Here is a 27091-nt window from a genome sequence, read left to right as displayed (position 1 = left end):
GGGACACCTTGAAAGCAGTGCTATGAGGGAAGTTCATTGCACTAAGTGCCCATATGAAGAAAATAAAGGATAGTCACATAAGGGAATTAACAGCACAATTGAAACATGAACACTTACCACCAACAAGGTATATAGTATATGCTTGAAAATATGCTCACTAATACTTTATTTTGTGAATATTTCCAATGTTAGCCTTAGGAATGAAGATCTATGCTTATATTTCAAAGTGGCTGTCTCCCATGTTGGGAAATCACTTTGAAATAGCAAGACCATACACTACTAGAAAAGTTACAAAAGTACATAGTTTATTTAGCACTATTAAACATATCCTTATAGAATATGCATAGAATAACTTGGAAGAAATTAAATCATACAATGAGGTTTAGTTTTTTTAATAAGCTATTCAGATTCAATGATTTTTCTTAGTTTTAACATTTACTTATTTCTTACTTAGAAAAAAAAAGGGGAAGAACCATCTCTTGCTTAAGTTGATGCACTGCATTCAGAGCCTGAATCTCAGTGCTGTCTGAGTAAAGTTAAACTATTAATATTGGTCAACTACTAAGCTGGTGTAAGTGAGACCTTGGATTACCCTCTCAACTTCAACCCCACTTTACTATTCAAATAACACATGCTACATAAAAAACAAAATGCATGAAATCAAGAATACAAGTGGGTGAATATGGATGGCATGAGATGCCTCATGGAGGTTGCTGATGGGCAGAGCATAGCCCACCAGTAAGTGGAGTAACCTAAAGCCACGATTTTGGTACCTTTAACAATTCTTTCATGCCATTAATTGGGGTGTGACTACATAGTAATCAAGGATCTACCCTATTATCATGTTGGCCACAACTACATAATCAAGCCTACTATACAATTTCTCTTCACACTTATAATTTCAAAGGACTCTCCCAAAGTTGAATCTAGTCATGAGCTAGATAACCTGAAAACAAATATCGTTTTTTTCTGCCAGCAATTTAAAAGAAATTATTTTTTTGTCTTAAATCATTTTAATTTTTTAATTTCAGTTTATAAGTATGTTTTTGTTTTAATATATCTACTTAAACATTCCTGTTCTTTCTTTTTTGGGGGAAGATTAATGTTAAAAACAAACACAAATATGTTCAATGTTTTAAATCTTCTTGCTTTGTCAATTAAAAAACAGGCTGTAAAAAAAGAACTTTCTCTCTCTCTCTATCTCTCTCTTTCTCTGTCTCTCTCTCTTCCTAGAAAACAAACAGGCCAACAGAAAAATGAACAAACCACAAACCAGAATAAAACAAAACAAACAGGGATAAGGAAAAATGTACAAAATAAAAATACATGAGAAATGTTTTCTAAAGGGAGGTCCCATTGCCAACAGTAAATGGCAACAAAAAATAAACACACTGGTATTTTTAGAGATGTTTTGTTTCATAGTGCTTTATTCAGCCATTTTTAAACCTTAATTGTCTTTTGTTTATCTATTATGGTGTCCAGTTTCCTGTTTATTTATGCTGTGTGTGTGTTTGTGTGTGTGTGTGTGTGTGTGTGTGTGTGTGTGTATGTGTGTATGTGCCTGCATATGAATCTGTTTCTAATGCTTTTTTGCTTTTTTTGTACTGTATGTAGCAAATTGTTTTCAATAAAAATGCATGAAGGACTTACATCATGGTAACATCACTGATAAATACCCTAAGTAAAACCTATTGCTTAATTTTTTGTATATGTTAGTATAATGGGATGTTGACATTTTGTGATACAGTTATAGTTTATGTGAAGATTATTGTGTTGCTGGTATTTAAATTTTGTATAGAGTGTATATTTTAGTTTGACTGTACCCTCACATTAATACCTTCCTTTACTCAGCTGCCAAAAATATATTAAAACTTGAAAAAAATAAGAAAGTTAATTTAAAAATTCACCAATAGACTTATGCTATCAGTATACTAATCATGCTCAAAAAATAAGAACTTCATAAAATAATGTATTCTATAAGTACTGCCTCTCACAGGAAATAGATCAGAGCTGAGAAATGAATACAAAAGAAAGGAGGGCTGATTTTTATATTCTGGATAATCTTGGTGAGCCACAAAATTCAACTCTGATATTTAGGTTTGTTTAAAGCTAGGACTTCCCAGAATCTACTGGCTCAATTTCTGTGTTCAATACAATGGCTCTGTGTAAGAAAATTCCAGTCAGATCAATGCGATTATATGTAATTAAAGAAGCATATTATACCATCATCGGTAAAAGTAAAAGAACCAGCAATAAGGATCAAGAAATAGCTATTGTTTTTAAGTACCACTGATCATGTGGTATAGGGTGAGGGCTGCCTAATAAGACCATGACATATCTTGATAGAGAAAGCCATTATAGATTTAAAGAGAAATCTGGAATTAGGGAAATGTCCATAGGTATACTAGGATTACCTCAACTTAGAATCTAAGCAATATTGGAGGGGCTACCTTAAATGCCCTTCCCCTATAATGAAACTGATGACTACCTTAAATGCCATCCTAGAGCCTTCATCCAGTAGCTGATGGAAGCAGAAGCAGAGATTCACAAGTAAGCACTGAGCCAAAATCCTGGAATCCAGTTGTAGAGAGGGAGGAGGGATGAGCAAAGGGGTAAAGACCATGCTGGAGAAACCCACAGTACAGCTGACCTGATTGAGTGGAGCAGATGGACCCCAGTCATAAAACTATGGAACCAGCATTGGACCAAACCAAACTTTCTGAATGTGATTGTCTGTTAGGAGGCCTGGGCAGTCTATAGGACCTCTGACAGTGGAATCAGTATGTATCCCTAGTGCACAAATGGACTTGGGAGCCCATTCCCCATTGAGGGCTACTCTCTCAGCCTACATACACAGGGGAAGGGCTAGGCCCTCCCCCCAAATGATATGACAGACTTTGATGATCCCCTATGGAAGACTTCACCCTCCCTGGGAAGTGGATGGGGGTGGGCTGGAGGAATCACTGGAGCCATGGGGCATGGGAAGATGGGAGGGAGAGGGGCCTGGGTTTGATATATAAAAAAAGATTGTTTCTAAATAAAAAATAATAAAAAAGATAATCTAAGTGCCCCTGTCCGTGCTTTTCCGTAGGTCTTTGCCATGAAATCAACATTAAGCCAATTACTAATATTAGCTAAATAACACATGGATACTCAAAAAGCTATCAACTAGAGGAAACAGTTAACCACCAAAACCAGAGTAAGCAAGCAACTTCTCTAGCTACAACCCTGGCAGAGATGAAGATTACAAATCTGCATGATGGGTAGGGAACCCAAGCACATTAACACACTCCAAGAAAGTTCCCACAGAAAGCGAATCCTCCACTGATTCAGCAAGAGAGTGGAGGCTCAGTGTTCAATTCTTTTTCAACATAATTGAAAATTCAAAACTACCTGTGATTGAAATTGCACCCAAATTGGAAAAGGATGCTGTCAACTGTCACACTTTTGAAAAGTCCTTTCTTTTACCTGAAGTCAAACAATTGCATTGGAGGGAATTTTTTTCTTAGACATGCTCACTGAATCACTCTAAGTAGGACCAATCAAAAAAACTGCCCTAGGACAATCCCTTTGAATTCTTGGTTTGGGGCTGGCTTCTCCTGAAAGTACAAGGGGGGGGGTGTTAAAACCGTATTGCTTTCTCTAAGAGTGTCAACTTTCAATAAGAGACAAGGAACAGAGTACAGCTTCTGCTGTCCTCAGTCCTTTACTACCCCGTCAGCTAAATGAAACCAGAGTAACAAATAGATGACAGCCATGTGGCTGACACCTGAAATGGGTTTTACAAAATTCTCTCCAGAATGAAAAGAGCTGAGAAAATATGTTTCATTCATCGTTCAAAATTTATAGTGTCTTTCATTCTGTTGAAGTTTCATAAATTCCTTTCAGAAACCTGAAGTATGTCTATCTGTTAGAGCAATCTTATGCTCCATTGGCTGAATAAAGATGTGACTATTTTTTAATATACACTGAAGATAGTTGAGGTGTCAGGCCCAAAACATATTAACTGGCCTAGTGAGACTGGAAGAGATTCAAATAAGTTAGTGCCTAAGTTAGTGCCATCAAAACAGAGTCAAGCTTCTAGCAGAATGGTAGCTCAGATGTATTCCTTGAGATGATACTTTATTTGGCTTTTAGGAATTCCATTTTCAAGTCTATTATGGCAACCATTCAAAAGGATTTCCTGGAGGCAGAGAATATTGCTTTCTGCCAGTCTAATATTTAATGTGTCAATATTTGTTGAGTAATATACCAGGATATAGCCCTACAATTATGCTATCAGTATTGATAAGAAACTATATTTTTTCTCCCCTAGCTGATCTCAGTATAGGTAAGTATATTGGAAAGAATGTATTTGCAGAATTCAATCACTAAAATGGGTGTGCTTAGAGGCCATGTTTAATTCTTGATTAAAAATTCAAGAGTGTCTTCTCACAACTATTTATGTCATCTAAGATGGGCCTAGTTCAACTCTTCTTGAGAGAAAAAGTCAAGAACAGAGATACAAATTAGGAGAAACAAATATATAACAGCAGGACTTTAATAACTCATTAAATTATTTCAGAATACTAAAATAGAACAAAGAGATAAGAATAACAAGTTTTAGCCATTTTCCACCTATCAGTCAAACATAATTTTCCCTTATGGGAGGTAGTTCAGTCAGTAAAAGACTTATCTTTGAAACACAGGATCTAAGGTTGATCCTCTATAACCATTAAAAAGAAAAATGCCAGGGGAGAGGTCCATGCTAGTAATCTCAGTTCTGGAGAGGTAGAGATAGGCAGATCCTTGCACTTATTAAAAGAGTTTATCTGGTAGATTACTGGATAATGAGAACCCCTGACTCAAAAGTGAAAACAACCAATGACAACAACAAAATTACAAGGTGGGTAGTACTTGAGAAAAAATAGCTAAGTATGAGCTCTGTCCTCCACAGACAGGTACCCTCAACCATGCATGTACCACACACACACACACACACACACACACACACACACACACACACACACACTCACACACACACACACACACACACACAGACACACATTCACACACTTTTGTATTTACCACCTAATGTTTTGTTTGATTTCTGAAAGACTATATCATATTATTTTAAGAGCAATTATAACTTTTGTTGAAACTGAACTTTTTGTTTTCTCATTTGCTATTGAACATGACCCATTTGAGGTGGAATGTCCATATTACAGAAAAGCTGGGGAAATGTTATTTTTTTACCTTCCTGAGGGGCTTTTGTACTAATGGTCACTGCAGGTGTCTTGGTGCTGAAACCAGTCATGCGATATATTGGTTTGGCACCGTGTTTTGAATTATTGGAAGCAGAAATTTAAAAATATTAGTTCTCCCAGTACAAACCCAGGACACATGGATTATGTGCTTAGAAATGAAATTAAGAAACATCTTGAACAAAATATTTTTATAATTATGAAGTGGACAAGGAGATTAATTTGAGCTAACAATAACATGTAAAATCACATTAGTGAGATATATAAATAAATAAAAATTCCACCAATCTGAGTCTTAGTACCCTACAAAGGGAAAAATGTATGGTATCAGCATCTATTGTGTATACATGAACAAACAGAATTAAACAGGTATTTTTTAAAGGTTAAAAACAATTTAATATATGTTGAATCATATGACCAGTGTACTACCATTTTTTAAGTTATTGTTAAGTAAAGAGTCATTCTAAATTACTGTTGTCACCATTACCATGGTGAACAATGACTAGTGTGTAATGAGACAGGGTAAACAAGAAATATAAAACTCTGTCAGCATGGCAAACACCCATCAATCCACATGTATAAGGGTTCGAATAGGACCGAACCATAATCACTTTGCATATAAATTAGAGGGCTTCAGACAGTTAACAGGTAGGCTATGGTCCATGCAGTCCTTCAGGAACTGAGGCAAAAATCTGTGAAGGTTTGAATGTGAAATGCCCCACCACGGGCTTATATATTTGTATATTAATCTCCAGGTGTTCGTGAATGATGTTTTGAGAGGTTATGGAACATTTTGGACATGGAAAGTTGTTGGTAGACATAGTCTATATTATTGCAGAAGAAATTTAAAGTTTACAGACTGGCTCCACCACTGGCACACACTCTCTGTTTCTTGGTCAGCAAGAAATCAGTGTAAACATGTTGCCCTGTGAGCTCCTGCTACTGACCTAGCCAATCTAGCCTCCATGCCTTCCGCTTTTTCATGGATTGAGACCCTTTAGACTATCAAAATAAATTACTTATTTGAATTATTTATGTCACACATGTTAATCATAATAACAAGAAAAGTGACAATTGCTCACTTGATGCACCACATTTAACACTAGTTATCACCATTATGGCATAAAGTACTGGCTATGTCATGATGTAGACTCCATGGAATTTTTTACATTGTAGGCCTGCAAGAGCCATGCTAATTTCCACTTTTTCTCCAGTAGCAAAACCTATTATCAAGGTCATATTTAATGTCAATTGAAGCTTGGAATTTAGTCTATTTCATTATGTTGAAAAGAATCTCATTTCCTAATTTTGTAAGAGAACACTCCGACAAAAGCAACTTAAGGGAGAAAAGATTACCTTGGCTTGCAAGTTCCGACTTCAAACGTCATTGCAGAAAAGCTGAAGAGGCAGGAGCTGATGAACTGCTGATAACTCATCTACCTTTACAAGTAGAGAGAAAAAGGAATTTGTGCATACTTGCTAGTGCTCAGCTCCTTTCTCCTTTCCATCCAGTCCAGGGCCCAGCCCATGAAATGGTATCACCTAAGTTCAAGGTATGCTTTCCAACCTCATTTAAACCAATGAGAAAATCCCCAGCAGGAGTGGCTATAGCCCAGCCTGATCTAGACAGTCCCTCACTGAGATGCCCTCCTCAGATAATTTGAGACTATGTTAAGCCGGCAACTGAAACTAACCATACCACCCCCCCCCTTAGTATCTTTTTAGCTTATGACTTATTTGAATAGTGATTAGTCTTATTTCTCAAATCATCCTTATTTTTGGTTTCCTACTTTCTCCTTGGCCACTTCTGTTTCTCTCCTTCTAGTTATTTGTCTCTTTTTACCATTCACTAAAAATATTGTATATTTTATGCAGAGATGGGACCTTTCTTATTAACTCTTTTGGATGCCCCAGATGACCTCATTCACTGTTCAGTGGCATCACTGTGCTTAACAGATTCAAATCCTTCTTCAGTTGGACCTTCTGATTCTGTAGTGCAGATTCACAACAGTGGACCTTCTAGTATTCTCTGCTCAAAGAACTCAGAAAAATGAAAAATTTAACAATTGTCCTTCTGAAACTGCTGTGAATTTCCTGCCATTCATTTCATCACACTCTTACACACACATACACCCTTCCCCCAACTATTGCTACATCATTATTTAACTTCCTCTTTAAACCAGAGCTCTTGGATTTTGTACCTATCACTGTCAGCACATATACACCATAGATCCATCACTAAAATGTGTGATAGTGCTGTCTTGTTCACTTTACCTTCACAGCTATCACCTTAGCAATAAACGCCATCACTGCATCTACTCCAATCCATTAAATTCCTTCTTATCTGCTTCTTTTCTCTACTCTTATCTCCTTCTGTCAATTCCCATGGCAGCTAGAGATACAGATGCAGAAAAGGAATTCTGTCACTCCCTTTTTAAAAGCTTTTGATGGCTCTTTATCACCCTGTGATATAATTCATATTCTGTATCTTTCAAGGTCCTGAAATAATTTGATTTTTTTTTGCTTCTTCAATTTTACATTATGTGACTTCCTCCTAGTTATACCTTCCTGGTTCCTCTCCATTCCCACAGCAATCATGACCATCCCTAAAAGTTTCTGTACTTTTCTATCATTCTCTTTTTTCAGTTCAGTGCTGAGATATTAGTTCTTTCAAAATCTATCACTCAAAGTAGAAAAGCCATGTGTTAGTTGTGTTATTTTACTTTAGTACTTGTCACTCTCCATGATCATATATTCATATACTTATTAAATGTTTGTTTTATACCCACACAAATGTGTAAATTATTTTTAGCATATATTCAGTACTGTATATTTCCCGTCATATTATGAAGCATTTCAACTATGCACATATAATCTAACTCAGTAAACAGTATCTTAGCTTGTTCTTTTGTTCCATTACCAAAGGAGAAAGAGTGCTAAAAGCTAAAATGCCTGAATCCTTACAACCTGAGCCTCCCCACCCCCTGCCTCCTTTTTTTTTTATTTAAGGCTTGTGACACCACTGCCAGGCTCTGAGCCCTGAGTTCTAAGTCTGCCTTTGTCATGCGCAAGACTCATTACTGTTTCAAAACATAGGGAATGAGCAGAAACTCTGTAAATCCAACAAACCAACAGAGGGCTACCATTGAAAACAAAACTTTTTATTTGAAATTCCCAAGGGGAAAGAGTCAATACACTATAGAGAGTTTGCTGGGAAATCTCAGTCAGTCACCAGGAGGGAGGGAGACAGATAAGAGGCTGGGGAATGATCAAGAACTCATATTGTAGCTGTATAGGAAAGTGTGGGCAAGGAAGGGGATGCAGGGTTGGGATTAACTAGTTTTAATGAGTCTAGTACATTACAGGGCATAGGGAATGACTTTGTTTGTCTGACCCTTGGTTCTGTGATAACTAGCAGGGCTTGGTGGGATCCTGGAAATGAGAATCAGGGAAGGACGTGATTGAGTGGAGTCTGAGTTGGTCTTAATATGAGTATGTTTATTACTTTCTCATGAAAATGACTATCCCTGTGCATGGCAGTTCCATCAAGATGTGCAAAGCCTACAAATCTAAGCATCAGGATGTAAAAAACCAAATACACACACACACATATACACATACATATACATATATGTATATATGTGAGTGTATGGGTATATATGTATGTGTATAATATATGCTTACATGTATGTATGTGCACCATATATACATATAATCACATATACAAAAACATATGTGTGTGTGTATTTAGTACTTTGATAGCTAAGCTTCAAACTTTGCATCAGAAAACTGAAGATCAGTGTCATTGTAGCTCTTTTCCTACCTCAAAACTTGGTAGCTGAAAGATCAATAAATGTAAAAGATGTTTGGAAACAAAGCCCATTAAGAAGATATCTTTGTATTTCAGAAAAAAGGACCCAATCAAGAAAGAATGAAAGCTGTATTTCTTTCCATGTTGTTAACTATCTATAACCATTTTATTCCATCCATCCAGGAGACTGGTGATCTGATGGTGTCATAGGGCTGACTAGAGTAGGCTGACAAGTGTAGAGTAGAAGAGGTCAGTGTGAAGCCAGTGAGGTGAGCAGCTCTAACAGACTGGGGATCAATAGCCCTCTGCCATAAGCTTGAGAACTAAATGGCCACAAAACATGTCCCTAGCTAGTAGATGTGTGTGTGTGTGTGTGTGTGTGTGTGTGTGTTTGTGTGTGTTTCACTGACAAAAATTATTAAAAATATTTCAAGGAAAGACCAAACAAAATATGGAAATATTAATAAAAGAAATTTTAGTTATGTGAACTTAAGACTACATTTTAAAAATGATAAATACTAGACAAAATTACACATATTTTCCTAAAAACAATCACATGGAAATAGGAACATCCCTCTTACCCCCAAGCCATCATTGCTAGTTTCTTCTTTCTCTTTTTAATCAAATTCAGATCCCACAGTCAACATTACCTTGAATTCTCAGTCTGAGAAAAATGAGTAATTTCTATTAAGCCACTTCCCTTGTTTCTACAAAGCCAAATGCAGCTGATTCTCCCTAGGAAGGAGTGAATGGAAAAAGAAGGAGGAACCAAACCTGTGGGAGGGGGGAGCAGAAAGTTCTGAAATCCACACATTGTCACCATCACTACAGAGGATGTATTCTACGGATAGCCATGCTGTGTTAACAGCATTCTTGAAAATGCCTAATTTCCCTTTCCCTGCAATTCCAGGGTGATTTGATTCTGTGCCCTGAGCAATTCAGTTGCTATGAGATTATACAATATGAGATTTTATCTAAAGAACAAAACAAGCAAGCAAAAACATCACTTTAATTAAGGTCATCAACGGTTTAAGATATCCAACTTGAGTTCTCTGGATAAATAATTTTCTCTTTGTAAGAATCCCACTCTGTTTGTTTTAAACTTCTTCTCCACCTAAATTCTGACTGTTCTCTAGTTCTCACAGCTCATATAATGCTCTCTTGTTGCACAAATGGAACAGAGACCATTGCAAGCATCTGAAGATGAGCACACATTATCTGCATCCAATTTCTTCAGTCCAGGTTCAGCAAGAATTTTTTTCTCTTATTCAAAGCTATTCAATTTTCTTTCTTTCTTTCTTTCTTTCTTTCTTTCTTTCTCTCTCTCTCTCTCTCTGTTTAGAAGCATATACTTATTAGTGGTAGTCTTTTCTAGTCGTTCATCTCACTGTCATAAACAGTAAATAAGTAAATAACAATAACAAAATGATACAGTCTAAGCCTCTCTCTCTCTCTCTCTCTCTCTCTCTCTCTCTCTCTCTCTCTCTCTCTCTCTTTCTCTTTCTCTTTCTCCCTTCTGCCCCCTTCCACTCCCTCCCCTTTCAGGATCATATTTCTTCTTACTTTGCATGTCTTTCACTTCCAATTCACTCTTCAACAACATGCAGTATTATTTACTAGTTATTACCCTCTATAATACTATTTTTGGAGGCTTGTACACCATAAAAAAGCAAAGCTTATGGATTTTTCTCAGCTTATCTCTCACTTAATCATTCAAACCTCTTGAGTAATCCCCTTTAATTAACTCACACTTTGTGGGAATTCTTTGCCAATCCCTCATATCCATACTCAGATCATTGCTGTCAAATGCACACACTTGTCCTTTTTTACCCAGGCTGCTAAACAATGAGATTCTTCAAGATATTCAGAATTCACATATTCCCCTTGTTATACTCCTAGACACTTTTATTTGAAAATGTAATTATTATTTATATGCAGAAGATTCATAAATATCTATTTTCAGCTGGAACTTCTTTTCTGGGTTATTTCATATTTGAATATCAACTTAAATTTCCTTTTAAGTAACTCAGAGAAACATCAAAGCAAATAATATTAAACTAAACTGGGTTTCTTTCCTCAGCCTCTCTTACAGGATATCACATCAGAGTAAATGGTTTGCCATTAACCCAGTTGTAGAAACCAGCAATTTGAGGACTAATTCTTGATTTTTCTCACACAATCCATAACAGCTAAGTTATTTGTATCTCCTAAAGATTGATTAAAGATTCATTTTTATTTTTAATAAAAGCATTGTGAGCCTACTTATATGGTAAATGCCAGGAACCAAACTTGGGTCATCTTCTAGAACAGTACACAATATTAATAGATGCCTCATCACTCCAACTCCTTCAATATAATTCCTACACCCATTCATACTTCTCCATCATTTTGTTATAACTCTAGTCAAAGCTACCATCTTTCATGTACTTGGCTAAATCAATAGCACACTTACTTACTGGCATCTACTCTGACCCTCCTTCATGTACATCACTAGCATCATCCACTCATATTCCAGATTGTCTAAGAGTAACACTCTTGAGTGATTTTCTATTACATTGAGAGGAAGTGCAATCCTTTACTTGCGGCTTTACATGAACTTTACATGAACTTCCATAGAAATAGTGCTACCTTCTGAGCTTGCACTCATACTCCATACCATTGTACCTCTTTGGCATGTCTCTAATATTCTCTACCTTTGTACTCACGCTATTCTCTCAAACAGTACTTTACAAATCCACACGCCTTTCCATTCAGCATTTTTCCTTCCACTCATTGCTCAAAAGCTCTTGTTTATTCTACTAGCCACTGTATCACTTGATTTAGTCTATGAATTTTGCTTTGAAGAAACAATTACTTGAGTAATCAATGACTCATAGTATTGACTAATAAAAAAAAATCTTTATCTCTTCTTCCCCCTCCCTTCTTCCTCCTCCATGTTTAATCCTCCTTCTCTCCTCTTCCATCTCTTTTTCTTGTGTGGGACATGGTTTTGTACTTTCAGGGTAAGTTCTTTATAACTGAACTCTATCTCTAGGCAAAATTTCTTGACACAAATGACTATAAAACTGATTCTTGATTATGGTGGCATTAGTGCTCTGAAGGAATAGACCCCAGAGCAAGGAATATTTTATGCTTTCATAGAGAGGTTAAGAATATCTCTATAATATGTAAGCATTACTTCTGAAGACTCACAAATAGTTGAGGAAGGGGGGGGGGGGGGAGGGGGGGGGGGGGGGGGGGGGGGGGGGGGGGGGGGGGGCCCCCCCCCCCGGGCGCCCCCATTAGTGATGTAATTGTTATATAATAACTGTAGAAGAATGCCACATTTTCATACATTTTGTATAAATTTGTCCTTGAGGTTAGTGGCCCTCAACCTCAGCCTTAGCCTTTGCTTTCAGCAGTCTGCTTTTGTGTGTGTGTGTGTGTGTGTGTGTGTGTGTGTGTGTGTGTGTGAGAGAGAGAGAGAGAGAGAGAGAGAGAGAGAGAGAGAGAGAGAGAGAGAGAATACCTGTGGTCTGGGTGCCTACCTGTATGGAGCATTCCAGTTTCAACTGTGAACTTGGGTACCTGTGGTGTTCTATCTAGAGATTGTATGATGGTCTTAGAGTGTATAAATAAACTATGTCTTATCTTCCTTTGGCTCTAACCATTTATCAACCTCCCAGCCTTCAAGGGCCCTCTTCTTTTAGTGACATCAACATTCAGACCTCACATTCACTCTCAGTAATGATATTAATTATGTTTAGGTACACATATCCATATTGATTTTCCACTTACAATAAATAAATGCAGTAGGATTTAATATAACACTGGCCTGTAAACTGCATTAGTTGGATTTCTCTAGTGAATGAATATTAGAGTGAAGCTTGAAACTACCATTTGTGCTCACTGGTACTCTGTTGGAATATTGTTTTCTGACAATCTTCTTGACAATATTAAAGAAATCAGGGTGATTTGAGCTATGACTATTTGGGAGTCTTCAGAAGTAATGCTTACATATTATAGAGATATTCTTAACCTCTCTAAGAAAGCATAAAATATTCCTTGCTCTGGAGTCTATTCCTTCAGAGCACTAATGCCACCATAATCAAGAATCAGTTTTATAGTCATTTGTGTCAAGAAATTTTGCCTAGAGATAGAGTTCCGTTATAGAGCACTTCCATAGCAAGTATAAAACCTTGTTCCATACAAGAAAAAGAGATGGAAGAGGAGAGAAGGAGGATTAAACATGGAGGAGGAAGAAGGGAGGGGGAAGAAGAGATAAAGATTTTTTTTTATTAGTCAATACTATGAGTCATTGATTACTCAAGTAATTGTTTCTTCAAAGCAAAATTCATAGACTAAATCTTCCACATATCAGAGTCTTTCAATCACTGTGCATGCTGAAATGACTTAGCCACATGATTATAGTAGACACATTCTCTTCCAAGAATCCATCATTAGTAATGTTGCCATTAATGTTTGCATTTTTAATTTCAGGCATTTTCCACTTAAGTCATTCCATGACTAAATTGATATTTACTAACTTATTACTCATAATTACTCAAATAAATATACTTCAGATTTTATCCCTTCTATTGATTTATAGTATCAGGCAATATCAATAAATTCTTTTTTTGCCCTAATAGCAAAGATACAATCAAATTCAGAATCAGAGTCCAGAGATTTAAATAATTAAACAAATACAGTGTTTTTATATACTGATATTAGTGTGGTACATAAATTAAGATTTAGAAAAATTAGTATGATAAAACATACAAATCAAAGTAAATGATAAAATACAAACCAAGTTACCATTGTCAGAACTGTAATTTTATTATCTCTGGATCAAAAGTAAAAATACATTGTGAAAATGAGTGAAAGGTTATTGATGGGAAAAGTTATGAATCTAAGGAGGATTTGAACACACTGGGTAGCAACACAGGAAGGACACCGAAGATGTATGGGATATCTGTAGGTGATCCAACATACATGGTACATGATGCTCACTTAGTGAGAGGATCTGCACTCATAGAAGAAAGGAGAGAGTCCCAACTTGAAAGAATCTAGGAAAACAGAGTCCTAGCAAGAAAAATCTAGTCATGTTCCTGGTGTTTAGCTGAATGCTTAATGCCATAAAAACTGAACTATTATGTCTGTTTTGTTTTTTATTTGTTTTACTAACTCACTGGTTGTAATGATGTATATTTTGTAACTTTTAACAGGTAACTTTAAAAGTAATTTTAGCATTTGTAGGAAGACTTAAATATGCCTCTACTTAGCACCAACTATTGTGACTGCAGCATTTAGGAACAGTATACAAAATTATAGAGGAGTCTATTTTAAATATTAGATTCTGTAATGATCTGACTCCAGATAAAAACTAAAAGGCATGTTATCACATTTCCATTTGGGATGTGGAAAAATTGAGCCAAAGGGAAATTAATTATCTTCTTTACCAGAAAATACCAGTGTAGAGAGGTATTTGATCACTATATTTGACTATTTTAAGAAATTTAAGGGAATCTTAACACATTAAAATATCTTTCATATTTCCTTTCATCTTTGGTTTGCTGACTTTTTAAACTAACATCAATGAGCTAATCACTCTTAAAACATTATTGTTTAACACACTTTCTGTTTCTATGTTTAAGCATAACTATCTAATGTAAAGTTCTGAGTTTCTTGAAGTTTGTATCACAAAATAATAAAAATGAAAATATTCTCCAAAATATGCATGCATATGTAAATATTCACACAGTGCAAATCCATCTTTTTAAAAATGTCTGTAGGATCTCTTATAATCAACTCTCAGTTTCAAGCTAAAATAGAAAATCCTTCTTTGACTTTTTACTCCAATTGTCCCACTTGATGTTCTGTTTTTGTAATCTTTGAAATAATGACATCCAAGCACATTTCCACTCATGTCCCTACTCAGCCTATGCAGACAAATAAACAGTGCCTTGTTCCCCTTCTGGTGAATCCTGTATTTAACACTACCTAACTCCACTCAAGCATGGAATGGGGTTGGTACACATAGGAATTCACAGTTTAGATATAAATATATAAATCTCTCTCTCTCTCAGTCTTCAATTCTAGCTATTATTGTTTCTTTTCTGAATTTTTCCCATGAACTCCTAGTTGGTCTTTCTGCTTCCAGGGATGACTCATTCTTACTCAGCCTCAGCACTAATGCAAATTAAACACTTAGATTCTCAAGACTTGACTTTTAACTACAATTTCTTATTTGTAGGACTTAACAACCTTTGCATAGTTTACAAGGTTGTAGGTATCCTTGTTACCCACCTCTCCCTCTCATCCCTACCCTTCTTGCCTCATAACTAATGCACCAATGTGGCTAAATGACTTACAACACAGTAAACTTTTAATGTTATTTTCCTCCTCATGTTTTTATGTTCATGTTTTCTCCAATGACAGAGAGGTCTTCTACTAACATCTCAATTCATTCTTTCCTTAGGTCTGCTTTATCAAAAAATCCTTTTCAGCTGTTATAACACACTCCTGTGCTGAGAAACACTTATTATACTAAACATTTTGCTCTGTGTCTAAAGTATTTAGTAGTACTAGTATCAGTAGTAGTAATAGTAGTATCAGTATTAGTAGTAGTATCAGCAGTAATAATATTTATTGTTATTGTTATACCTATCTGTGGGTAAATACATGCGAGTTTAGGTGCCCACAGAGGCCAAAAGTATCCGACTTTCCTGGAGCAGATATTTCAGGCAGTTGAGAGCTGCCTGACATGGATGCTGGCAACCAAACTCCTCTTCTCTAAAGGAACAGCAAGAGCTCTTGATGCTGAGTCATTTGTCTAGATCTTATGATTATATGATACCCATCATGCTTCTACTACAGAAACAGAAACATCTTTCTATGATGTTTCAATGGCAATAGGTCCTGAGCTAGCACATAAAGCTAAACCCCAGTGGATGTGGATCTAGGACTTCCTCAATCACAGTACAAACTTTACAAGGAGATCCAGTAAATGCTTGTGCAATTAATCTAAATGGAACCAATGGCAGGTAATACCTTTTGAAGTTGTCAGTATATTTTTGTTGTTTGCTTAGTATTGTAATGAGAAGAGTTGTTACTGTTTCACTATATAATTTTTTAGCAATGTTATTATAGAGGAAATTCTGGCTTGGATACTTAAATGCCTATCAGGAAGAAAGACAACATATAGTAACAGTTTCATTATTTTGCTAAGGTTTTCATAACAAAATCTGGTAGACTAGATGCATTAGATAAAAAAAAATAGTTTATCACAGTTTGGGGGCTGGACAGAGTGTATTACACAAGGGAAAAAAAATGTATTTTCCTACCATTTTGAAGGTTAGAAGTCCAAAATCAAGGCATTAGCTAGCTCAATTCTTCTGAGGCCTCTTTAGCTTGTAGATGGCCAGAAGAAGTATGTGTGTGTGTGTGTGTGTGTGTGTGTGTGTGTGTGTGTGTGTGTGCGTGTGTGCACATGTGTGTGCATATGTACTTGTGTGTGTACATGTGTATGTGTGTGCATGTGTGTGTTGAATGTGTGTGTGTGTGTGTATAAACCACTTTATAAAGACATAATATATTTCAGTATCACCTATATGACTTAATTTTAACTGAATCATCTCAGTAAAGGTGCTGTGGGGTATAGGCTTTGACATCTACATTTATAAAGAGAAACACAATTTAGCCCATAAAACAAGGAGATATGCCTCAGGAACTTTTTAATATTCTCATTCTTAACAGGCTAACTGCTATGTGATTCCATTTATAGGGCGTTTTAGGGAAAGAAAAACTATAAGAAGGAGAAAGATCACTGAGAGACAGAAGTTAAGGGCTTGGTGAAGGTTAGACTACAGATGAGTGCGTGGGAGGATATCTGGAGGAGGGGAGCTGATTGAATTGTTCTGTATTTTGGTTCTGTGGTATTTCTATGACACTGCATTTGTCAAAATTCATAGAACTGTTTGTCAAAGGGGTGTAAAGCAAAAAGTAAATAAAAGCACAATATGCAAAATAGTTTATCATGTGCTCCTCTTGTATCTCATTTTGAAATATAACTTGTATCTGGAATATAATATATCATAAAGTTTTCATTATTATGCATGCCTGCAGCCCATTTATATGCTCTTTCTAGCAATATATAAGAAAACTATTTAGAAAAGTGGCACCTGAAGGAGAGTAGAGGGCTTAGAGTGGGAGAACAGTCTTAGTTTTCATTAATAGTTTCCTACAATATTTTTTGTACTGTATCAGACTAATAATGTTAAGTCAAATGCTAAATGAAGATAGTATGGATGTGTTCTGACATTTTAACTTAGGAATTTAAAGCAGATCTTCATCTCTGATCAAATGAACTCTGAATATCCTTTCTTTGAATATGAGCATAATTATGAGAGGTAAAAAAAAATCTAAAAGCCACTGGGAAATAGAGGCATTCTGAAAACTGCAGTTGTGGACTTTCTCTATTCCCGAAGAGATGGTAACAGTTACTCTCTGGTGAGCCACCAAACCCTGAAATCAATAATCTTATGGCATCAGGTTGCTCCAGCATCGAAATACCCCTAACTCTACCAGCAATATTCAATCTAGTCTGGGAAAGTATACAGACTTGAAAAATACAGGATTACAGTGCGCAGATTGACAGATAAATAGATATATGATTGATAGATTATAAATGATAAACAATAAACAGTGATAGATTGATAGAGAGATGGTGGATACATTATATGTTCAATAAGACAGATTAAATGTGATAGATATGATAGATGATAGATATATGATTGATAATGGATACACCAAAAGGGTGTGCCTTTATTAAAATTTTATGTAAACATCAGTGAAACATGCACTCAGAATTAATCACAAACAAGTTTAAACATGATGTTAATAAAGCAAATTTTGAATTCTCTCAAATGATGAATAGACATGGTCTTGTCATTAAAGTTATGAAACATTACCAGCCCACTTCCAGTCATAATAGCAATCATAAAGAAACCTAACAAGTATGCAGATATTATGGAGAAAGAAAAATTATTCAAGGCCAGTGAGAATGACAATTAATACAGCTATTATGAATTCAGTTTAAAAGTTCCTCAAAAATTTAAAGTAGAACTACCATATTGTCCAGCTATGTCACATTTGTATGTATACCAAGAGAACTACTTATCCAACTAGAGAGATATTTCATATCCATGCTTATTGCCATTCTAAAGTAAGGACATGGAACCAACTTACTTATTCATCAATAAATGAATGGATAGTGAAAATCTGGTACATGTATAAAACTCAATATTTTTCAGCTCTAAGGAAAAGTAAGACCATGAAATTTGCAGGCATATGGAGGGACTCAGAATGTGTACTATTAAGCAAGGTCACCAGTCTCAAAAAGGAACAAATTATATGTTTTCCTTCATAAGTGAACCCTAGCCTATAATATATACATTGTTTACATGCACATGTAATGTGTGTGTGGGGGGGGTGTAAAATATTTAATTTGTAAAGGAGGTCATGAAAAGATAACATTGGGATATGAGGAAGCCAAAAGGGCACAGAGGAAATGAAAAATACTGCAATTTCATTATTTTCACTTAAGGTTAGTTGCAGCTATAATAAAACACCCTCCACTAATGAAGTCAAACATCCAAAAAAACATAATAAAGCATTTGTATGTATCTATATATTTCAGATGATCCATTTGATACTTACATAATATTCATTTCTTTAAGTTTGGTGTGCCATTTTTTTTAATTTTCCTGGATTTAATATGTGACTTTTCATTTTTAAAATAGTTTAACAGCACTAATGAAATGCAGTGTAAACAAACTAACAATAAAGCCATATACTTATTATTACACAATAATGTGTTAATAACATTATATAAAGCTGAGAGACCCAGAAAAGCCCATGATAACATCCCTGTTCAAAGCCATACACTTGAGACCAGACAGCAAACTCAATTTTGAGTCCATGCCCTAGTCTGAAGCCTTGGAACCAAAAACACTGGTCTCTAAATGTAAGAGAAAATGGATATCCCAGCTTGGACAAATATATCAAATTCACCATCCCTCCAGACTTTTCCTAAGTAAACCCTTATTGGATTGGATTAGATAGTGACCCTTGGATTGGTAATGGACAATCTTTTAAGAGGCCACAAGAACAAATGCTGCATCTTTCACAGATGTTCTCATGGATATTCAGAGGGAGAAGGGTTTTTTATAAGCAATTGAGCATCACTTACTGTAGTCAAGTTGATGCAAATTTATTCACTGCAAATTCCTGCCCAACAATAGTTGGGAATAAATACAAAGATGTAGATAAAGGAACAGTGAACATATTAATTTTAGCAATCTATCTGCTTCATACTCTAATTTTGTGAAATTTACAATGTGACAGACATGTAAAAGTCAAAATGACTTCAGTTATTTTTACAGGAGTCCTCTCACTTTACCCTTATGTTTAGCATGGCTTAAGTATTCACATAATTATGCATAACACTAATGGAGAACAAGTGGGAGAGAAAATAGTTGAAGGAGAACAGAGTACACAATATTGAAACTACTCCTGTTACAATGTGAGCTATAGAAGCTATTTTCCCCCGTTCCTGATACATTAATGTTTAATTCTTTATTCTCCCAATTAGGGAAGGATTATCTACTGCCATTCATGATTAGCCTGAGCTGTTTTTCCTGGAACCATGCTAAAAATCAGAAACATAAAATGTACTAAATATGGAAATGCTGAGGAATTCTGTTTACAATAAGAGCAAGAAAGTTGAACAGAATTATCTCTTCAGATGTATACTCAAAGGCTTTTGTCTTTGTTGTCACATAATACTCACATGACCATTATCTCTAAACCTCAAAATGTCTGTAAATGACTGATTGTGGTGCCAATTACCTAGAGACACATCTAATCTCTCCGTTAACCCATTTATCCTTTCTGTCATACAACCTTCACAGGATACCAAGTTTAATATGTATTTGGAGAGTTCTCAACCCTTTAGAGTTCTTCCTTGAGTGCAGTAATTTGGACTGCAGTTTTGAAATCCATTTGCAGAAGAAAACAATCCCCTACATTTGCCCATGTATATATGAGAGAAGTAGTGGTAGTGGGGTCAGTCTGTCTACCGAATGTGGTATTTTATAAGAATTAATATTAAGTTAATTTCTTCCTTAAAAAATCCTCACTTACTTTTCTCGATTACCCCAATTCTAATAAACTTAGTACAACCTTGTCTTTTGGGGCAGTAAACAAAGCAAAATTGCACATCACTGGGTTTTCTCCATGATCCCTCTGCTCTAGTACGTGAAAATAATGCAGCTAGTTTCCATTTTATAATGTTGCTTTTACTTCTCCCTTAGAGTTATTTCCCTTTTTTTCCACTATTGGAAATGTGCAAGGAAAAGTCTCATAATTTCCCCACTTCCTGTGGGAGTTAATAGCTGCTGGGGATAATAACCAGGCAGAATATTGCAAGGTATAATAGTGTTTCCTCAGTTTTTAGAATGAAATTTTAATTTGATAGTCAGGAATTTGGACTATGGAAATGCTGAGGTAAAAATTAAATGAAATAAAAGCCTCAACAAGCGACTCACATTGGAGAATATTGCATGTACAGTCCTTAGAAAAGTTAATCTTTATCAAAGAGAGGGCTGTGTGTACCTGTGTGTGTGTGTGTGTGTGTGTGTGTGTGTGTGTGTGTGTGTGTGTGTATTGGGGATTTATAAATATTTATTTTAGAAATTAGATCATTTTAGAAGTTAGGGATTTTGTTTTTCCTTTTCTTCTCTCTTTTTTTCTTTCAAATATTTTATCTGTTACGAAAATATCAGGGAGTTGGTGGTATATCTCATGAATGTAGTGCTTACCTACCATGAACAAGGCCCTAGTTTAATCCCCAACCATGAGAAATAGACAAAATACACCAGGACTGTAGGTTATGCCTGAAGACATACAGATAAAACTCAATCATTACTCTAAGTCTTTAAGGAAAAGAACGATATTTCTCCCTTTCAATCTTCTAAATCTCTTCTGCCATGAGACATATTAAGAGAAAAAGACGGGGTAAATGTTACATATATATGATATATGATCTAGACTATCTTGGAAAGTAGTAATACGCTACCACATGCATCCAATGAAAGTACATTAAATGCTTATTTTCCTAGAACTAAATCCAGTAGTTGTGAAATAGTGGAAAGTAAGTGACATAGAAAGTAAGACACAGTGTACTGGTCAAAAAGATACTGTTCCTCTCTCATCCCACAATGTCGACCAAAAAAAAAAAAAAAAAATCAAAAACCACATTCCTTACAAACAGCTGTAGACTTTGCTCATGTCTTTAGGGCATTCTTGTTTACTACAGTACATGCATTTGAAGCATGTTACACCATTCATAATGGGGAAAACAGCAATCAAGAGAAGTTAATTTTAGACTTATTGATTTTTAACTTTTCCAGCCTACCTTAATAAATTGCCTGCCGTCCTAAAAATCTAGGCAATCTTTTTTTATAAGGAATAGTCACAGTCAATAGTCCAGATGTTCTAATGTATCAGCTCGCTATCAGTTTGACCAGTTGTGTGCAAAGGCTGAAGCTGGACCATTTCCATTTCAAAATAGAAATACTTGGAAATACTTTGCCTACTTTGGGAACAAGTGAAAAACCAATTAACAAAAAAGCAAGCTCTATATTGATTCTTAATTCCAAATTTAAGGTTGAATAACAGGTAATACTCAGGCCATTCTTTAAAACTATGTGTTCGGAGATAAAAGAAAAAGCCCATTCTTAAGTTACTCAGGACTTTTTCTTGTAATCTATACTTATAAGGGTAGCTATTATAATTTTGATCTTGACATTTTATTTAGTCATAACCATAGGAATAACTTGAATAGGACTGCCAAGAGTGCCTTTAAACACAATTTATAGTCCTTGATCAAAGCCAGTGATGTTTATGATAGTAACATGTGTAGGTCTATGCTGTAATGGGCCCATATTAACTAAGGGAATTTAAAGCATCACAAAAGAGATTACTCTTGATGACTCATATAGACTGTCAGCTTGTCAGAAGCTACAATCACCTAGAAGAAAAGCCTTTCAGTGTACCTGTGATAGATTTTCTATACTAGATATGAATAGAGAAGGGAAGACCCCTTCTAGTTTGGAGTGACACAGTATATGGCCTTGGGTCTTGGAAGGAAATTAAGCACTAGCAGTTTTTTGCACTCTTTTTCCTGATTATAGATGCATTGTACAAACTACTTCAAACTCCTATTGCCATGGTGTCCTGATTATACATGAAATGGACCAACAGACAAAAGTACCTACAACTGTGGCATCCCCGTCATGATGAACTATATCTTCAAACTGTTAGCTAAAATAAATCCTTCCTTACTTAAATTACTTTTGTTTGGTATTTTTATTATGACAATGAAACAAGTAACTAATATTCAACCTCCTGTAACTCAAGTGTGATATTTGTATGAATAACAACCTCAACATTTTTTCTTGCTTGATATTCCCAGGATAAGGAAAGTGTAATCATGCATGATCATACTTGTCATTATCTTAGTATAAACATAGTATATAGTTTGTTGTAAATGAAGCTGAGACTCTACTATTTGAAAGGTGTTGCTTTTCTATGCTGTGGATCTGGCATGAGGATTTCTTATCCTTAGTAGTATGAAATTAAATACAGAAACAAGTAAGCAAAACAAAGGTTCATTAAGAAAAATATTCTAAACTTTTGCAGAAATAACTTCATAATTTTATCAACATAATTAAATAAAAGCATACATTAAATTAAATATAAGAATACATTCATATTGATTGGCATGCATCTGTATCAATTTGTATAATGAAAACACAGGATGAGAGAATACCTGATGATACCAAAAGAAAAAATTATGATAATATTTTTTATTTAAATTTGAGACAGGGGCTTGTTTTACATGTCAATCTCAGTTCCCTCACCCTCGCCCCCTCCCCTGCATCCCTCCCAATCCCTATCCCACCCATTTCTGCTCCCCAGGGAGGTTGAGGCCTTCTATGGGGGATCTTCAAAGTCTGTCATATCATTTGGAACAGGGCCTAGGCCCTCCCCATGTGTCTAGGCTGAGAGAGTATTCCACTATGTGGAATGGGCTCCCAAAGTCCATTATATACTAGGGATAAATGCTGATCTATTACCAGAGGCCACATAGACTGTCCAGTCCTCCTAACTAACACCTATAATCAGGGGGTCTGGGTCAGTCCTATGCTGGTTTCCCAGCTGTCAGACTAGGGTCAAAGTGTTCCACCTTGTTCAGGCCAACTCTTTCTGTGGGTTTCTCCAGCATGGTCTTGACCCCTTTGCTCATCACTCCTCCCTTTCTGCAACTGGATTCCAAGAGTACAGCTTAATGTTTAGCTGTGGATGTCTGCTTCTGCTTCCATCAGCTACTAGATGAAGGCTCTAGGATGGCATATAAGGTTGTCATCAATCTCCTTATCAGGGAAGCACATTAAAGGTTGTCTCTCCAATATTGCTTAGATTGTTAGGTGGGGTCATCCTTGTAGATCTCTGGACATTTCCCTAGTGTCAGATTTCTCTTTAAACCTATAATGGCTCTCTCTATTAAGGTTATCTCTTTTCTTGCTCTCTTCTATTCTTTCCCTGACTTAATCTTCCTGCTCCCTCAAGCCCTCCTCTCCCCTCCTCTTCTCCCCTTCTCTTTCTCCTAACTCCCTCTCCCCTACCCCCATCCTTCCAATTTTCTCAGGAGATGTCCCTTTCCCTTTAAAAAATCTTAACCATAGAACATCATCAACTTAGGTCCATCTTTAGGCATGTGAAAAGAAAGGATATATTTGGCCTGAAATAGATTTCTAGACGCTATCTTAGGCTATCTATTTTTGCATGCATTTATCAATTCCCCCATACCTTCCCATTTTGAAACTAAATGTTCACCTTCTTGCATTAGGAAATGAGGCCAAATTGAGGATATTTCCGTTAGAAATGTTATATTATTTATTCAAAATTTATGCTTTGTCTACTGTGCTTTTGAAGTAATTTGCTGAAGTTCTAGTTATTTATTTCAGTAGCTGAAGTTATCAACCCCTATAAGGAGAAAGTAGGCATCCAGCTTCCTCAAAATGAGGTTCAAATGAGTATCCTACCATATCTTGTGAGCAAAGCTCCGGATAATATTTTAATATAGTACCTAAACCAGTATGCAGGTGAGAATATTAAGTCACACCTACTGTGGTAGCATGCATAAGACCTGTACAATGTCAAGCCAAACAAATCACAAGAGAGTAGGTGAGCACCAAGTCCTACCTCCATCTAAGGAGCTATTGGCAATTGGAAGCTAGTGGTTGATGGAGAGGTAGCTTTCTTTAAGGGTGTTGCCACTGAATTGTCAACCATGCTCCAGAGGATGGCATCATATTCTAAAGTATATGGGCACAATAAATTGTCCTCGATGCAGAAAAGTACAAAGACACAAAATGGAGTGAGTGGAGTGTGGCAGTGATCTTGTAGGACTTGAGGAAGGGAAATGAAAACATCAAAACAGTTGTATGAAATTATCAATGAAAAAACATAAAAGCAAGAAAATTAAAACTTAAACATATTTTCATGCAATATTATTAACTTCCTCTTTCTTTAAAGATGAGTAATGCCCTACTAAATTGTATTAACTTTACATCTAGTTAATCTTCATGTGGGATATTTTTACTTATTTGTAAGGTTTTTATAGTAAAGTTTATTAACTCAAACAAACAAAGCATCACAAAAATAAAAACCTAAATCAGATATCGGAGTTAGTTGGAAGTTATAATTACTTTCTTCGAAAGAGGCAATTTATTATTTCTCCATATTTATCCACTTCCTCCTCATGGTGTCTGCATTTACATACCAAACAGAAAGAGAGAAGCAATGTTTGTCAAAACACAGAAAGATGCATAGCACAGATTCCCTGAATAATAGGCATTTACTCATCATAATAGTATTTTTAAAAGGGAAGACATAGTTAATCCTTTCTACGATAGTCCAAATGTGCTCTGGGGTAGTATATTATCTTATACTAAAGACATAAAAAGTATAGAGCATAATTTTAGACTGAGAGGAGAAAGAGGAACAGAGGAAGTTTTGTCAATGGGTACTTTTGACTTATAAGACTACAAAATTCTGGTTTGCTATTACCCAGTGGTATAACATGTGACTATGTGTCACATGTCTCAAAAATATAGAAACAAGATTATTGAGTGCTTCACTGTGAAAGAGGAAAAGTTTAAGGACACAGCTATGCTTAACTAGATTGCACAATTCATCTTGTATCAAAACTCTGTGCAGTATTCACAATTATGTCCTGTGTTTTTAATGTATGCATGTTTTGAAATTTTATTAAATTAAAAAATTGAAACAAATACAATAATACATAAAAAACTCAAATCCATTAGACTATGGCAATGTTTTCCAATAATTTCCAGTTTTTTTAAAAAAATATACTGATTACAAACTCTCTGGAGGAAACTGGTGTGTAGACCTAGGGTGTTGAAAGAGATTTTTCTGACAAGGTACATTTTTAAACATAATATTGGAAAACTAGGATAAAAGTGATAGAAAGGGCATTAAATATTGAACTTATATAAAACTTCCAAATGAAGTCTTTTCTTTCCTATAATGAGGAACTTAAGCTTACTTTCATGAAAATAGACTTTTATGTTTGATTTTATGATTGAGCTGGCTACTGGCAATTCCTGATCATGATTTTTAATATTTCCTCAAATCCTTGTGAGTCACATCAAAATCTACTTTGTTCACATAGAGGTAATAAAAAAATTTTAAAGCCATTTTCTACTTTTATAGCTGCTTAAAAACTAGCAAATTGAAATTATACTCTAAAAAAATTTTAAAGCACTTCCCTCTCTACCACTAAGTAATTTTGGTATTGACATTTATTATAGTGTTGCAAATAGACTTCATGTTCAAATAAACATTTGTATACAACACATTTCAAAATAGCAGGTGTGTAATTTACCATATATGCAACCTCTTTTCCAGTGTGCATATTGCAGCTAACCTGGAGGGAACACAGCATCCATCAAAAGCACACATTTGGGAGCTTCCTGCTAGGGCTGCCACTTCAGGACCTCCCTCCTGACTTCTCTTCCCCTCCCCACTGCCAGGTCACTGTTCTGAATATAAGCTCCCTCTAGGGTAACCGAGGTTGCTTTTACTGAATATGGATGACATTTGGGAGTCAATACTACAATAGAAGGTTAAGTAGGTAAGGCTCTTAGCCCATGAAGGAATATTGCATTGCTATTTTTAGCAGGTCCTACAATATCCATAATATCTGCACTGACATTATTTGATACCAGAGACATATCTGTTGGCTTTAGACACCCTAAAAACATTAAAATGTGTGGAGAACCACAGTCAAACATTGTGCTGAGCTTCAGAATCCAGCTGAAGGAAGGCAGGAAGGATTGTAGAAGCCAGAGGGGTCAAGAACACCACAAGAAAACCCATAGAATCAAATATCCTAGGCTCATAGGAGCTCACAGACTGAATCGATAACCACAACCAGGGAGTGGAGCCTACATGGGACTGACCTGGTACCTCCACATGTATGTGACAGTTATGTAGCTTGGTCTTCTTGCAGAACTCCTAACAGTAGCAGCATGGGCTATCTCTCTTTGGCTGGCTCTTGGTAACCTAGTCCTCATACAGGTTGCTTTGCCAGCCTTAATACAAGGGAGGTGCTTAGTCTTACTGCCACTTGATGTGCTACATTTTGTTGATATCCATGGGAGGCCTGCCTTTTCTGAATGGGAATGGAGGAGTAGAGGGGAGAGCAAAGGGGAGATGGGGGAGAGGAAATGAGAGTAGAGGAAGGAGGAGAAACTGTAGTTGGGATGTAAAATGAATAAATTTTATAAAAAGAAATTAATTTTTTTAAGACACCAGGAAAGCTTTGCAGGGTTGAGTCTGAAAAAAGATAGCTTTAGACTCACACACAATTAGAGGATGTATATAGGATCATTGTGGAACAACAAAGTGG

Source organism: Phodopus roborovskii, unplaced genomic scaffold (genome assembly GCF_943737965.1).
Source record: "Phodopus roborovskii unplaced genomic scaffold, PHOROB, whole genome shotgun sequence".
NCBI lineage: Eukaryota > Metazoa > Chordata > Mammalia > Rodentia > Cricetidae > Phodopus > Phodopus roborovskii.
This window is presented reverse-complemented; position numbering follows the sequence as displayed.